Raw genomic sequence first — 15,945 nt, 5'->3', positions numbered from 1 at the left:
TATGGCCCTGGTGTTCTGACAGCCAAGCAGGAAGGCTTTGAGCAATGCCAAGGCTTTGAACATTGTAGATATTAGATATATATAAGATATTTATTTATCACATGTATATCGAAACACACAGTGAAATGTGTTTTTTTTGCGTTACTGAGAATGTGCTGGGGGTAGCCCGCAAGTGTCGCCACTCTTCCGGCACCAACATAGCATGCCCACAGCTCCTAACCTGCGCATCTTTGGAACTGGAGTACCCAGAGGAAACCCATGCAGACATAGGGGGGAGAACGTACAAACTCCTTGCAGCAGCAGGAACTGAACCCAGGTCACTGGCGCTGTAACACCATTACGCTAACCGCTATGCTACCTGGTACCAAGTATGCAATGTACTTGGGTGAATAAGAACAAGTCATAGAGTTTTATGGTATAGAAATGGGTCCTCCAGCCCATCACATCCTTGCTGCCCTTTTTGCTCATCTATGCTAATTGCATTTGCCAGCATTGGGTCTTTATCCTTCTATTCCTTGCCTCAAGTATCTGTGGTGATTCTATCTGACTCCACCACCTTCTGTCAGCAAGTTCCAGATATCAACTGTGTGTGTGTGTGTGTGTGTATGAGACTTTCCCTCAAATCCCCTTTTAAAACTTCTTCCTCTTTCCTTAAACTTATGCCCTCATGTTTTTGATATCCCTATCATGGAGGAAGCAGATCGTATCTACCCTATCTATACCTCTTATAATTTTATATGCCTCCATCCAGTCACTGCTCAGCCACCTTTGCTCCAGGGAAAACAAGCCCAGCCTCTCCAATCTCTCCCCTGAAGCTCTGCTGGGAAGTTGTCGGAGCTTGGCCAGGAAGACTTTTATGTTTAAGGGTCCTGAAACTCTTTGGTGGAAATGTTGGCACTTCCCCTGCGAAACTTGCAGCAAACCCCAGGCTTTGAATATAACCCCTGTTCCCTTGCATGAAGCCCAAGTGCTTGGTAACATGTGTGACAGTAAATGACAGGAATGATATGCATAAGCCTAGCAGCTGAACCATCTGAAACAATAATAGCATTTGTAAAATTCCCTTCAAGGCACATTTAGTTTGGAGGACATCACTATAGTTAGTGAAGTCAGTTTGAACTGGTCACTTTTATAGGGTAGGACTGTGCAACCAATTTGCACACAGCAATCTCCCATTAAGTGCAATAACAACCAGATAATCTGTTTTTTAACTGATATTAATTCTGGTCAAGTCATCAGGACTCCCCTAATCTTCACAATAAAGACAGAAAAGTAGAAATGAGTGAGGTTATCTGGGGAGAGAAGAAACTGGTTTCTAGTGTGGAAGCTTAAGGATGGAGGTTATTAATGTTCTTTAAGGGAAGAGTAAAATGAGTTATGGAGAAAAAAGGTACCAAAAAAAGTGACATGAACCAAGTGCCAAAGTTAAGAGATGAAAATAATCACAAAATATCAGGTGGGTAAACAAAAGTTAAAGGTGTGTGGCTGGAATAATATAAGCACAAAAATTATTAAAGGGTTGTATCTGTTGGGGAGCAGTCTCCAGTACCTGACCTTGATGGAGACGACAATGCAGGCATCGTGGGTTTGATCTCCGTCTGGCATGGTATTTTGACAGGGCTCCAACCCCAACAATCAGACTGCCGCTCCTCTGGTTTCCTGCGAGACGCACGTTTAGTTATTGAGTCACTGTCACAACAGTTAACTTGTGCTCCCTCAGCTGAGACCCACATAACAGATGCTGAGTCTGAAACCTTGGCACACTCCCTTGGTGTTTTGTCTCCAAATGATGGGAACGAAATGAATGCCGAGGTTGATGTTTGTGTAAAGATTTCAATGCACTCAGTTACTGCGTTTGAAAGTAATGCAGTTGGAAGCATTCTTTCTGGTTAAGTGCCAAATAAAAACGCTTTTCTCATACTTTTTTTTTGGAGTTAATGTAAGCAAACTTTTTTTTAAATCTGGGCTCCAGAAAGTCTTGTTGCCACCACCATCTCCCCCATTTCTCCCCAAGACCCTTCCGGGTCAGGGTCTTTGAGCAAGAGAGGTTATCCAATAGTTCAAGATATTTAAAGCACAAGTATCCAAACTTAGTGCATTTTAGGAAATAGGAATTTATTATTCTTGGAGTGATCTGTTTTCTAAACGGCACTAGAACTGTGCAAATTCCAAAAGGTCTGTTCCATCAGTCTCTGTCAGCCCAAATTATTAACAGTTGACAAGAGTATGCAGTAGTGTCAATAAAGTGACTGCAAAGTATTTAACATATACCAGCCACCTATCGAGTGTTGTTTAATGCAGTGAAGGCTTCCGCTTTCTATAAGCTGCTTTATTTTTGCTATTCTTAAATGGATCGCTGCAGAGGCAGCATGTTTAATACAGAGGCTAAAAATAACTGTCGAAGTTCCAAACACCAACTAGGAGAAATCTACTGGTATTGTATTATGTTGCTAACAACTGCACCCCAAGTGGCTATGGAGATTATTGCAACTTCAGGTGTTCAGGGGAAACCTACATTAGTTTTGTTTGTATCAATGAACTTCTTTTCAGCAAGGCTACATCAATAGCTACATGTTAAGACGTAACTGCTGTTGGGAAAGATAGATTAAGGAAGAGACTTAATTCAGTAGTTGTCTTTAAACTGGAGTTTGGTAGGGTGAGCATAAGAGATTTCTACATTGGTACTTCAAAAAGCAAGTGTTATAAACAAAAGACTGATAACAATGGGTCCAGTGAAGACTGTTTGAGACTCTTTTACCCAGTGGTGTTGGTGTATGGAACCTGTGGGGTAAAAATAAATTCCTTGAGAGGAGTGTAAATAAATACATGGAGGAGGAACAGGAATAGAAGATGAATTTTTAATGTTGGATAAAGGATGAGAGAAGGCTCTGGTGAAGCAAACTAGTTGGGTCGAACGGCTAGTTTCTATGCTATAAATCTGGTGCTTCTCATTGGTTGTTCCCCAAATAACAAGTCAATACCATAGTACAAACACAAAGTGCTTTGAGCAATATGCACACCAGAAATATTTGAAATGGCTCCCTGATGTATGTAATTTTTTATTTGGAATTTGAATGGGGTGGTCTGGGCAAATTGAAGCAGGAAGTCAAATCTCTGCCCAAATTCATTGAGGTGGAAAATTCTGAGGGGTTTCACAGGGAAGATGCCGAGATGATGTTCCTTTGTGGAGGATCTAAACCTAGTGGATGTGAACTCAGTTCAGGAGTCACCAATTGGGACAGATGTGAGAAATTTCTTTATGAACAAGGTTCCATATCTTTGGAATTCTACACTTTATCTGCAGCGGATGCTCAGTTACTGTCTAAAGCTTGTTTCTATAGATCAATGGACCGGAGAATCTGGAGATTGGATGAGAAAAAGGATGTCGGGATTGGATATGATGCTACTTGGTGGTAGAACAGGCTTGAGAGACCATTTGCCCATTTTCTGCTTGTATTTCTTGTTCTTCTCATCAGAGGATGTGAACTTGGAGCTCCAGTGAAAGTTGGTTGCAAGGAATGGTTGACGAAAAGGCCCCAGCTTTGCTATTGTGAATCTGAGTCCTGTAAATGTGGACTGTGTTGAGAGCAAATAACTTGGCCAGTCTAAATGACTTGGCATTTCTAGTTATTTTTGTTCCTCCTTCTGCTCTTTTTTTTTGGTAACCCATCTTTGATTGTTGACAAAATTCCTACTGTTGTTGCTATTAAAATCGAGGAGCTTAAGGAGCAATGACACTACAAATGTGTTGTGTGTATCTACAATCGTGGGAGAGTACAACCAAGTAAAATCTTTACAGTGGTAACACTGAATATTTGAGCACACACTGTTCCTGCTTTTAGCCAGAAAACAGAAGGGGTAAGGAGTGTGGTAGAAGTTGGATTCCACAGGGATCAGTGCTGGGGTCACTGTTCAGTTTCTTTTAACATTGTATGCATTTGGAGTAAACTAACTTTTCAGAAGATGCCAGATTTTCTTGTAGGGATATGCTTGGATAGCTACTAAAAACTACAGCAAGTATGTCCATTCTGAAAGTTCATTAAGACACAGTATAAGCTTTAGTCTCACATCCATGGAGATGGGGTATGCCAGTGGTCAATAGTTTAAATATGCTTTTCATGTTTCATAGCATTTGTAGTATTATTGATTTATAAGGAAAATGCAGTATTCTGTAGTACCCGCCAATGCGTTGGTAATCATCTTTACCCAGCAAGCAAGCACAAAGATACAAGTGAATGTGCAGTGTCAGGGGATGTCTGGACACCTTTGTGTTGGTAACCGAGCTTTTACTGTAGTCAGTTTTTTTTCTCAATGTAGGTGACGCAGAAACCAATTTGCCACAACAAGCTCCGACGAATGGATGTTTTTTTTTAAAGCATTTTTTTTAGGCTTTCCCTAGGTAGACCTGGGTTCAATTCCGGCCACTGTCTGTAAGGAGTTTGTACGTTCTCCCCGTGTCTGCGTGGGTTTCCTCCAGGTGCTCCAGTTCCTCCCACATTCCAAAGATGTACAGGTTAGGAAGTTGTGGGCATGCTATGTTGGCACCAGGGAAGTGTGGTGACACTTGTGGGCTGCCCCCAGAACACTCTACGCAAAATATGCATTTCCCTGTGTTTTGATGTACATGTGATTAATAAAGATATCTTATCAAATGGTGAATACTAGAGGACATAGCTTTAAGGTGAGAAGCCAAGACACAAAGTGAAGCTATGGAAGCTTTTACCTCAACTTGAAAGAGGAATCTGGCCCTTTATTTAACATTCCTATTTAACATTTATTTAACATTATTTAACATAATACAGACAATGCTGCATTAAACTACCAGTTTAGAATTTTAACTGAGCTCTCTAGATTGGGTGTATAAAACTGTGTCAAATTAAGGGAACTACAAACCTATTGGTATTCCTTGTAAATGGAGAGGATGCTAGAATGTTACCACTCAGAAGTATGCCATTCGGCCCATTGTGTCCATGCTGGTAGTTCACTGATCTAAAACTGATCCCAATGTCCTGCTGTTCCCAATCATCGCAGATCCTGTTTTGCTTAAGTTTTGGCCATCTGCTACTAAAATGAAGCAATAATTTCTGCTCTTTACTAATCACAAATGCAAAATATTAATGATCCTGCAAATGGCTGCCATATAGACATTTCTAACACTCTTTTGGTGACCAAGGTGATTTTTGCATAACCTCAGATGCTTAAAAAAGCAGAAAATAGTCTTTCCCTATTTTATTGATTATCAAAAATTGGATTATTCTCCAACAACAGCATTCCAGATTTGGAATGGAAAGATCTGCCTCTCCTTGATGACTGACTGCCACAAGACCTACAGTGCTACTTCTAGAAGCAATCTAACATTTCATAAGAAAAATTGTTAAATGCTTGACTCAAATCAGAACTTGGGTCTGGGTACAGAGTGAGAAATTACTGAATCCATGCTGGTGGTATTGGAACGTTAGCAGAGAACCTGAACCCATCAATGAGGTAAAACAAGTCAAAATTCTCAAAGCAGTGCAAGCCAGAACTCCTTTTTAAGGTTATGAAATTAATTCTTGCTACAACTAGTGTAAGGTGAAACATAAAAACATTACAAGAAATTCCAAATGAATTGTAAGATAATGGTACAAACTGTAACCAAGTTCCATGCATTCCTGCACCGTTTATGCTCTAATAATCTTGTGTCGCTTTTAACTCATTACATGGGAGCTGAAATTAGTTATTAGCTCTAACTCTAATTTTGGATGCACATCACCTCAGTGATCAAATTAAGGAGTTGACCCCTGTTTGTACAAGTTGATTGGATCTGTCTACAGCTTTTTTGTAAACTACTAGTTTGCCTCCCTTTTTATAATACAAAGGGATTGAGCCTGCAACCATTGATTGACGTATCCTCTTCCTTTTGATTGCCCCACTTTATTCATTAAACCAATGCATTACTTCAATTAGAACTTGCAATTAGTTTTATTAGATTTTTTTTTGACTGGGAAGAGCTTTGACCTTATCAGCATCTTCAAAACTTCCTACCCTCCGGAAATTCAGCAGACTGTCACATTACAAAGGGTCTGTGGTGAAAGCAGATAATCGAAGTTGTTCTTGGGTTAATCTTGTTTGTGGAGGGAGGAGAGAAACTACCTTTCTCATAGATCCTACAGCTTGCAACCTATTTTATTAAAATAGTTCTTATTTAAAAAAATAAACTTTATTCATAATAAAAAATATATACAAAGAATAAAACACAGTGCAAAACTTACTTTCTTAGTGTCATATGGTCAATACATTCAGTAGTGTTAACACATAAACCATAGCATCATTGCCACTCGTGTGGCCCCTTGGAGTGATGCACCATTTCAATGTTTGAGGGGCTCCCCTACCCGACTCAGTCCCTCCAATGTGCAATAGTGGAAAAGGTGCTTTAACTAGTCCTATGGTTCCCTTGGCCTGTTAGGAAAGAATGTCTTGTCGATATTGTTCATCAGGAGTCGAATGCACATCACGCTGACGTTATCTGCCTGCAGAAGTCTGAGAGGGGTGCCCTGTGATTCCTGTTGGGGTGACCAGTGAATCAGAGGGCAAACCTACAAAATTGAAAGAGAATGACGACAAAATTAGCAAGTTAAACAAGTAAAAGCTCAATTAAGACCAACATCAGAATAGTTGTCCGTGTGAGGCCTGACTCTCAAAAGGCTGGTCTCTACTATTCAAATTTGCAGGGGAAAAAATGCCAATTTATTTTGGAAGGTCAGTAAGAGGAGGCTTGTATTTATTTGTGACCTCGAGTCTCTAGTTAATACTGATAAATGTAGCCATTGGTAAAGTGGGAAGCATGTGTGGCCAATGTTTGTTGCATTTGACACTCACCTGACCTGAGACAGAGGCATTTATTTAACATGTCCTCAGTAAGACACACTCTTCCAGGATTGTAAGTTTTCCCTCAGTGCTACACTGGAGTGCTAAGCCTAGATTTGTATTGAAATCCTTGGAATGGGACTTCATAAATGTGTGACTCCAGATGAGTTCTCCTGATTGCATCGCAGTTTACCAGAAGGTGGTAAACAAGATGGGCTGAATGGCCTCTCCCATTCCAAATTATCAACTTTGCAAAGCTATGAAGACTTGCCATTAATTACTGTTCTTTTTGCCTCTGAGTGTAGTAAATTAATGGTGTTTGATAAATGTCGGCACAACATTGTGGGCTGAAGGGCCTGTACTGTGCTTGTAATGTTCTATGTTCTAAGTAGTCCTGTTGCATGGATGTTGTACCAGGACATTGGAACCCCAAGAATGGTGGTAGAGTTATGCTGATTAAAAGTCCACACACTTAAGTGTGTGTTGGAGTGGTGCAGAGAAGGTTCACTAGGTTGTACTGAGGATGAAAGGTGATGGATGAAAGCTTTTGAGCAGGTGGGGCCTGTACTCATTGCAGTTTGGAGAAATGAAAGGTGACCTAGAAACATTCAAGATTCTGAGGGAAACTGAAGTGGATGCTGAGAGGATTTTTTTTCCAAGTGGGGGTATCTAGAACTGAGGGAAGCAATATTTCAGACTGAGGGTCACCCATATCAGAAAGATGAGGAGGAGTTTCTTCTGAAGGTCACGAATCTTTGGAATTCCCTACCCAATGGAAGTAGAGTGATTTGTCAATCTCTACTTGATTATATTCAGGCGTTGAACTACAAGGGAATCGAGAGGTATGGGGTGACGTTGAGGTGAAGAATGCATCAGCTGTTGTCGTATTGAATCTTGGAACAGGCTCGAGGCTGATTGGCTGCCTCCTCCTGTTTAATTTCCTAGCTGGGACTTCTTTAGACTTCATCTTTCTTCTGGATTCAAAGGCTTGAAGATTGTAGAGTGAAGCTTGTCCACGTTGGTCCCAGTAAAGTATTTGTATTACTTCTCTGGAAGGTGGAGAAGATCCTGCAGCAACTAAATCTGAATGCCAGGAAGCCCCCTTTGGATCCTTGCAGCTAGCCTGCCTAATCCGGCAAACATCCAGCTATCAATTCAACCTCTTGATCGAACACAATGTTAATCAAGCCACCTCTAGGCTGCCTTTCCTTCAGAAAGCAAGACCCTGAGCTTTTGGAATTCCCTCTCTAAAATCCTTTATTAAGATGTGATCAAGGTAGGACCTGTGGAACGTTTTTGGTCTACTGACCAAATGTGTCCTTGTGCGACTTGACATCAATTTTGCTTGTTAAAGCTCCTATGAAGTGCCATGGAATGTTTTTAAAGGCACTGTATGAATACATTGTTTTTCTTTTTATTATTGCCATTCAGCATTGTGAGCTTGGGGTTTTGGAGTAATAGTGATGCCAGAGTAACTTTTTCCTTTGGGATTGTCACGGAGTAACATAGGAAGAGTAACAGCAATCTCAGCCATATGTTTAATCCTCTTATTCCACCTGGGTAGTCTATAACCAGACAACGTGAACTATGAATTCTCAAATTTCAGGCAACCTCCTCTGCCCTTTTTTATCTCTCCTCCCGATCCACCCTGTTTCTTCCCCTCCTGCACCCACCCCATCTGCCCACCAGCCACACACTTCTTCCACTGGGTACCCTCCCCAAACTGTTCCCATCTGTCCACCCTACCCCTTATTTGGTTCTATGCTCCACCTTCATTTCCATCAACTGCAGCCCTTTGTCACCTCCCAGCCTCTGTCACTGGTTCCACTCTCCCCTCTTCCATCCGCCTATCACACCTCCTCACCTGGATCCACCTATCGCTTGCTAGCTGTTGGTCCACTCCTTCCCCTCAAGCTCTTTTATACTGGCTATCTCCCCTCTTATCTTTCAGAGCAGATGAAGGGTCTCGACCCAAAGTGTTGACTGTCCATTTTCACCCCCCACCCCCCAGATGCCACCTGACCCACTGAGTTCCCCCAGCAGTTTGTGTTTTGCTCCAGATTCCAACATCTGCAGTCTCTTGTGTCTCCACCCTATCATTGTTGCCTGTTTTCTGTTCTTTTATCTTCATGGGTCATAGTTTTTCTCCCCAGGTATTCCATTTTGGTTTCTGAATCTTTTAGTAAATTCAACTGGATTAGAGATATTTGGATTACTATGCTGAGAAACTAAATGGAAATAGTGCTCATGAATTATATCTGGTAAAAATGACAAATGCTGACTAATTTCTTAGACTTGGGAACAACACTGCCCCATTTTAAGTTTAGAAGACCCAGACAAGTGAAAAACCACAACTCCTTCTGGTAAAAGCTTTCTCAGCAACTCTTCCTATCTTGCTCCGTGACAATCCTCAGGGAAAGTTATTCTGGGAAAAAACATCTTCATCTAGACATCTGCACCGAACATCACCAGTCTCACTATAACAACGGAGGTGAGTGGGTGGTAGCTGAAGGGAAAGTTCGACAGTGAAATATCTACAGAGTGCAATTGCTAAATTAAGCATATGACCTTTTAGGATACAAGATGTTGAGGCTTGGATCTGCATTTATCCTGCAAACAAGCACATGTTTCGTTAGTTGTCAAATAAGCAACATTTTTTTTCTGAAGTACAAATGAAGTTGTAACAGCAGCCTTTTCCAAGTGTAAGTAAGAGTAAAAATTTTCCCTCCATAAAATTTAAGGGTACTTGCGTATGATGTGAATATGTACCAGTGCTCTTAATGTAGAGATCCTGTGAAATATCTGGAAAATCTTCTTTGATTAAAAGGGACAAATAATCTTTGCTTGCTTAGTCAGGTGTGGTTCCAGTGTTGACTTGTGAATAGTCTCAATCAAGTCTACTCCTGCATCAACAAGTCGAGCTGTGCAGACTATCAAATGTACCCCAAAATACCGAAGATCTGTCTAACAGCAATACAAAGTTACTGAATGAACACTTGTTCTAACATTTAATACCAGGTATCTTGACTTGGAGCCAAATGAGATGCTGCTTAATCTTGAGTATATGTGAGAGTTGTAAAGGGGTATAGTTATTTTCCCTTGGCACCATGAGTACTCCACAAGTTGTATGTCAGGAAGGTCAGCACAGAATTTTGATCTTTTTGTGACAATTTTTTTTCAGCAACAGAACAGCTCACTGTTCCAAAATTGGATTGGCAGCTGGGAATACTCGGGCTTTTTAAAAACCCTTATGTATTGGGAAAAAGCCCAGATTTTTTTGTATATGTTTACTGAGAAATACAATGTTACAGATGTTTTTGCTTTAAGTTGGGATCTTTTAATTTTTTTTTCCAAATTCTATGGTGGGACATTAAAAATATTTTTCTATTGTGATGTCTACTGCTGTAGTGTTACCAATTCTGTATGGATTATCCTGAAAAATAGTTTAAGCTTTGAATTAAAATACTAATAAGTGTTAAAAAGAGTATACTTGGGTACAAGGAGAAAACTGCTAAGCTATGCTCCAGTAGTTCATATGTTTCTTTTATCTTCAGCTCATTCAATAGCTACAGCTCCTTTCTCTGTTGCGCTGACTTGGTGCCTGTAATTGTGGAAGGGAATGTTGCCACTGTGTCATCTTGTACGCCAGAACTTCCTGGTTTACTTATGCCTGCCTGCAAACATGCTTGGTTTTCTAATGTTAGCTGGGTGAGAGGATTCCAAGAGATTTAGTGTCACGCTGTTAGTTATTTGCTATCCCACTGTGTTAGTTATTTAGTGTTGGAATGAAGCTGAGCCATGCTGAAACAGTATCCATTGGAAGAGGCGATTTTAACCTTTCCCCACCCATCAGTGAAGCAAAGCAATCCAATCTGCCAGTTTTGCATTCCACCACATTTTACTTCCAAATAGAATGGTGGAATAGTGGCTATTGCTGGATTAATTCTCTGGAGCCATTCTCTCTTCTCTTTCCCATCAGGCAGCAGATACAAAAGCCTGAAAGCACATACTACCGGGCTCAAGGACAGCTTCTATCCCACTGTTATAAGACCCTTAGTACGATAAGGTGGACTCTTGACCTCACAATCTACCTCGTTATGTCCTTGCACCTTATTGTCTGTCCGCATTGCACTTTCTCTGTAACTGTAACACTTCATTCTGCATTCTGTTATTGTTTTCCCTTTATACCACCTCAATGTACTGTTGCAATGAAAGCATCTGTACTAATAGCATGCAAAACAAAGTTTTTCACTGTATCTTGGTAGTAATATTCTAATTCCTCATTAAACTCTGCAATAACATGGGGGGACTTAAATTCAGTAAATTAGGTAAATATGGGACCCAAAACTGGCATCACTGGTGGTCAAGAAACTAGTCCATGGTTGCCAAAAACCCCATTTGGTTTACATGCCCTTTAGGAAAGGTAATCTGCCACCTTTTGGGCTGACCTTGATGCATTAGGCTCTTCACTGCCTTTTGACATGATCTAACAAGCCACAGTTGTTCTTAACCACCACAACAAGCCATAATAGTAGACTACTTTCTCCACACACACGGTGGTTAAGGAGGTCACTTGCCACCACTTTCTTCAGGGGAAATTTTCAGATGCTCAGTGTTAGCCTTGCCAACTGTGCTCTCATCCCTATTTTTTCTAAAAAGAGATCTTTCAACTTTTAAATTTCCATTTTGCTGAATTCATTGTTATCCCATTGTATCGAAGACGACTGATTCAGCCCCTTGCAAAGCTGGAATCTAACATGAAAATCAAAAAAAAGCAAATGCTACGAATCTAAAATAAAAACACAATGCTGGAAATATTCAACAGGTCAGGACACATCTGTGGGAAAAGGAGCTAACGTTCACCTATCCTTCAGAACTGGGAAGGAGACAAAAGAAACAATGACTGGGGAGGCAGGGGGCGAGAGGGAAGTCTCTGGGGTAAAACGCGTGACAATGGAGATGTAAACAAGGTTATCTGGTCAGTGAGTGAATGGGAGCAGTTAGAGAGGGAGAGCATAGACAAAAGAACGTAGGTGTTGTGTTCAGGGAGGAGGTACAGGAGCCTGAAGACCCACACTCAGTTTCAGAAACGGCATCTTCCCCTCCACCATCAGATTTCTGAATGGTCCATGAACGCTACCTCACTATTCCTCATTTACAAAAATAAATAGTGCAACTTACAGTAAATTTTTATGTCCTGCAATGTATTGCTGCTGCAAAACAAACTTCATGACATATGTCAACGATAATAAACCTGATTTCTGAAGTGTTGCACTATTGGCTCAGCTTGTTTATTTTCGCTCTGGGAGTAGAGGATGTGCCCAGTCTGACCTGCCTGGCATGTCTTCCTGCTCTACATTTTGCAACACCTACATTCTTTTATCGAACCAGAACGTTGTGCTTACAGCTTATCCCCATGGTCATCCTGGTTTTACCCTATTGGAGACATTTCCCACCCACTCCCCACCCCCACACTCCTACAGCTTCACAAGCTTCTTTCCCAATTCTGACAAAGGCTCTTTGACTGGAAATGTTAGTTCTGTTCTCTTCCCACAAATGCAGCCTGACTTGTTGAGTATGTCCTGGAAATCAGCAATGAGCATGATGATGTTGCAAAGTTAACAGTGAACACTGGCTGGAACTAATTGAAATTTCTCACCTCTGAAGTCTGGTGGGGAGTGGGAAGAATTTGTTTTTGTTTTATACAAGAATGTCTGATTACAGTTCCAATTCTGCTCATTTTGAAGTTTTGTTTAAATTAATACTAGCAGATCAGATATTTCTCACTTTATGTCCGGGGGCTAAATTCTGTCGAAGAGCAAAATCTTCTATTGCCTCAAGTCTGAGAAATGTCTCAAAAATGTTTCACACACTATTTATAAAAAGAACAAGGATCATTATATGACAACATCAAGTTTACACACAATTAGTTCCCATAAATAGTGATGGAATGAGTAATTGGACCTTTTCCTTTTGCTGAGGACATAATATTGGTGAAGACACCATGAGCCCAAGTATTCATCTAAATGGAATACTGTACCCTGTTTTCTCTACAAAACAAATGAGCAAATTGAGTGTAGTTTCAAGTCGTGTTGAGTTTATTCTCATGTGCACATGTACGGTGAGGTACAGGTACAATGAAAAACTTGCAGCAGCATCACAGGGATATAGGTACAGACAACACACAGAATATTAATTGTACATAAACTATACAAGACGATGAAAAGACTGAAAGACAAGACCTTGGTGCAAAAAAAAGACACAATCAGGCAAGTTCATGGTAGTGCAAGAGGTGGTCCATAGAGTTCCATTGCTGAGGTAGGGTTAGAGTTACGCAGGTCGGTTCAAGGACCTGATGGTTGTAAGAAAGTAGCTGTTCTTGAGCCTGGTGGTGTGGGACTTCAGGCTTCTGTACCTCCTGCCCGATGGTAGCAGTGAAAAGAGGGTGTGACCTGGATGGTGGGGATCATTGATAATAAATGCCATCTTCTTGAAGCAGCGCCTCCTGTAGATGCTGTCAATGGTGGGGAGGGCTGCATCTGTGATGGACCAGGCTACGTCCACTACTCTCTGCAGCCTCTTGCGTTCCTGTGCATTGGGATTGACTAATCAGGCCATGATGCAACCAGTCAGAATACTTCCAGTAGCGCATTGCATCAGTCTAGGTTTAGAGTTCGTATCTTGAAATGGCACTTGCCCTTAATGTTGGTATCAAAGACTTTCTAAGCTAGGATTTTCAACAAAGTTGTACCATTCAGTGGAAGGTGGTGAACTCCACCATTTGCCACTTTCTGCGTAACAACAGTTTAGAAAGGTGTTTACAAATGCAGTTTATTCTTTATGTGGTAATGTAGGCTTCCACTAATCCAGAATTACTTCGCAAGTTGATTGGTACAGTGTTGGCAAACTCCAGTTAATAACTTATTTTAAACAACCAACTCTACTTAATGGCATATTTTGCCCTGCTAAACTCTGCATATTGTTGATTTGATTCACCTTTTGTTGTGTATAATTGCTGAAAGTTTTTTCTCAAATTTATTTTCCGTCCTAACTCTACCAGCTGGCTTTCCTGAGTGACCAAAATATCCTGCAGGAAGTCGTGATGCCTGATTTACAAAGACGTCCAAGTGGATGCTGCAATCTGTGTGTCACATAAATATGTTTTTAAGATAAATCTGGTGGAGTTGCTGCAATGGTGTTTCTTGTGGGAATTGTTGGATCTTTCTTAATGCTCCAGGAAGCATGTCGATATTTTTGAGTTGGAGTTTTCCTATTTTCTGAACTGCTCTCAGCTTTATTGTGTTAGCCAGTAGGACTACAACCACACTCAAAAGGTCATTTATATGTAAATGTTCTCATGCTGAGGTTCATTAAGAATTTTTTTTTATGAGATGTTACTTTGTATAGAAAGGTCAGAAGTTCCTCCTGTTCTCAGTTCAAAATATCTTCCCACAAAATGAAGGCAAGGCCAGAGGTCATGTAAATCTTCTGATCTTCAAGTGTAAAAGACTAATGATGCCTGAATGGTTTACTTGCACTAAAACTTGAGTTGTACACTGAAAGATTTTCTTAAGCGTGGTTCTCGTTGCCTCGGTTAGTTAGAGGCATTACCATTTCAAAGTCATCTGCAAGCTGCATTTTGCAAACTCATTTCACAAGTGGCCATGTCAACTCATCAATGGTGAACTACCACCCTAGGTTCACTCTCAGTCAGATGGCATTCCTGCTGCGGTGTGCTTACCTTGTCTGAATACAGGTTCCCCATCAGACTGCATAAAGGGAATTGGCTGAATGTGGAAACTTTGGTACAATGGCAAAGCCCCATTTGTTTTTTAGCATTGGATTTTAGCAAAGTGATCATGTACTTCAGTAAAATGTTGAGGGTGCCCTGCTTGTACAGAGGTTGTACTTACACAAACAAAGATATTTCATGCAGTGGAAGTTGGTTTTGATTCTTTTTTTCTTAAGCACTGACAATTGCTAGTAGTTACTATTCTGCAAGTTTGCATCACTAATAATATTGAACTCCAATCCACTTAACTCTAACTCTTCCAATGAACTTTACCATGCAACTACAAGAGATTGCAAATGCTGGAATCTGGAACAACAAACAATCTACTGGAGGAACTCAGTGGGTTGAGCAGCATCTGTGGGGAGGGGAAGGAATTGTCAACATTTCAGGTTGAAACGACGCAGGATCTCAACCCGAAACATTAACAATCATCCCCTGCACCCAACCCCCACCCCGCAGCACACAGATGCTGCTCGACCTGCTGAGTTCCTCCAGCAGATTTTGTTTCTAGCATGGAGTTACTTGAGAATGGGCTTGTGGGAACAGAGCAGTTAATGATCCCCAGTTGTGGCCCAGACCCATAAGTGAGCATGCCAATGGGAAACTGTAAGGCTGCTTAAGATTTTCATTCCCTCCCACCCCTTGCCTAAAATCATATTTGTCCTTTTCTAAGCAAAATATATAAAGATAAATGGTGAGCTATGTCCTGTGTGTGTGTGTGTATCTGTTTAAAATTCTCCTCAAACTCCACCTTTTTTGGCCAGCCTTTGTTTCTCCTTGTTTTCATCATTTTGCTGGTGAAATGACTTGGGTTAACTCAACCCAGGGCCATTGATTTCCCCGAACCACTGGAATATACCGGATCAAATTGACAATCTTTCTCTGTCACACTCTGGCCAAAACAATGGACACAGAATTGCAGATTATTTTTGGAAAGTATTGATTAGTTTTTAAGGGGAAAAGCCTCGGTGCAAAGGGCCAACTTTTATCTAATTCAAGCCCCTCTATTCAAATGTCTTTATAACCCACTTTCTACCCCTTCTCCCACTTACAAACATTTTACAAAGGTTCTGTCCTTGCTGACTCTTAGTCAATGCTACAGATCATGTTGGGTCTCTGTACTGGGAGTGGGTGGAGGGGTTGGGGTAAGGAAGAATGAGGAGTGTGTGGAGCTTTAAAATGGGTGCCTAACACTTTGCTGGTGAAGGGTGTTCGGGAGGATTACCAGAAGCCTAATATTCAGAATGCTATTGTGAAACTGTAGTACAGGAAGACTTAAGCTTTAGTACCTTATTTCAGTAACATAT

General features: G+C 40.9%; 1 protein-coding gene across 2 annotated transcripts in view; it reads left to right on the top strand.

Moving 5' to 3' along the window:
- Positions 1-15,945, top strand: part of ano1a (anoctamin 1, calcium activated chloride channel a) — a 224,268-nt gene that overhangs the window by 127,073 nt on the left and 81,250 nt on the right. The window lies entirely within an intron of this gene.

Source organism: Pristis pectinata, chromosome 14, assembly GCF_009764475.1.
Source record: "Pristis pectinata isolate sPriPec2 chromosome 14, sPriPec2.1.pri, whole genome shotgun sequence".
In the NCBI taxonomy this organism is placed as follows: domain Eukaryota; kingdom Metazoa; phylum Chordata; class Chondrichthyes; order Rhinopristiformes; family Pristidae; genus Pristis; species Pristis pectinata.
Note: the sequence above shows the minus strand (reverse complement) of the source record. Positions and strands in the feature narration are given on the sequence as shown.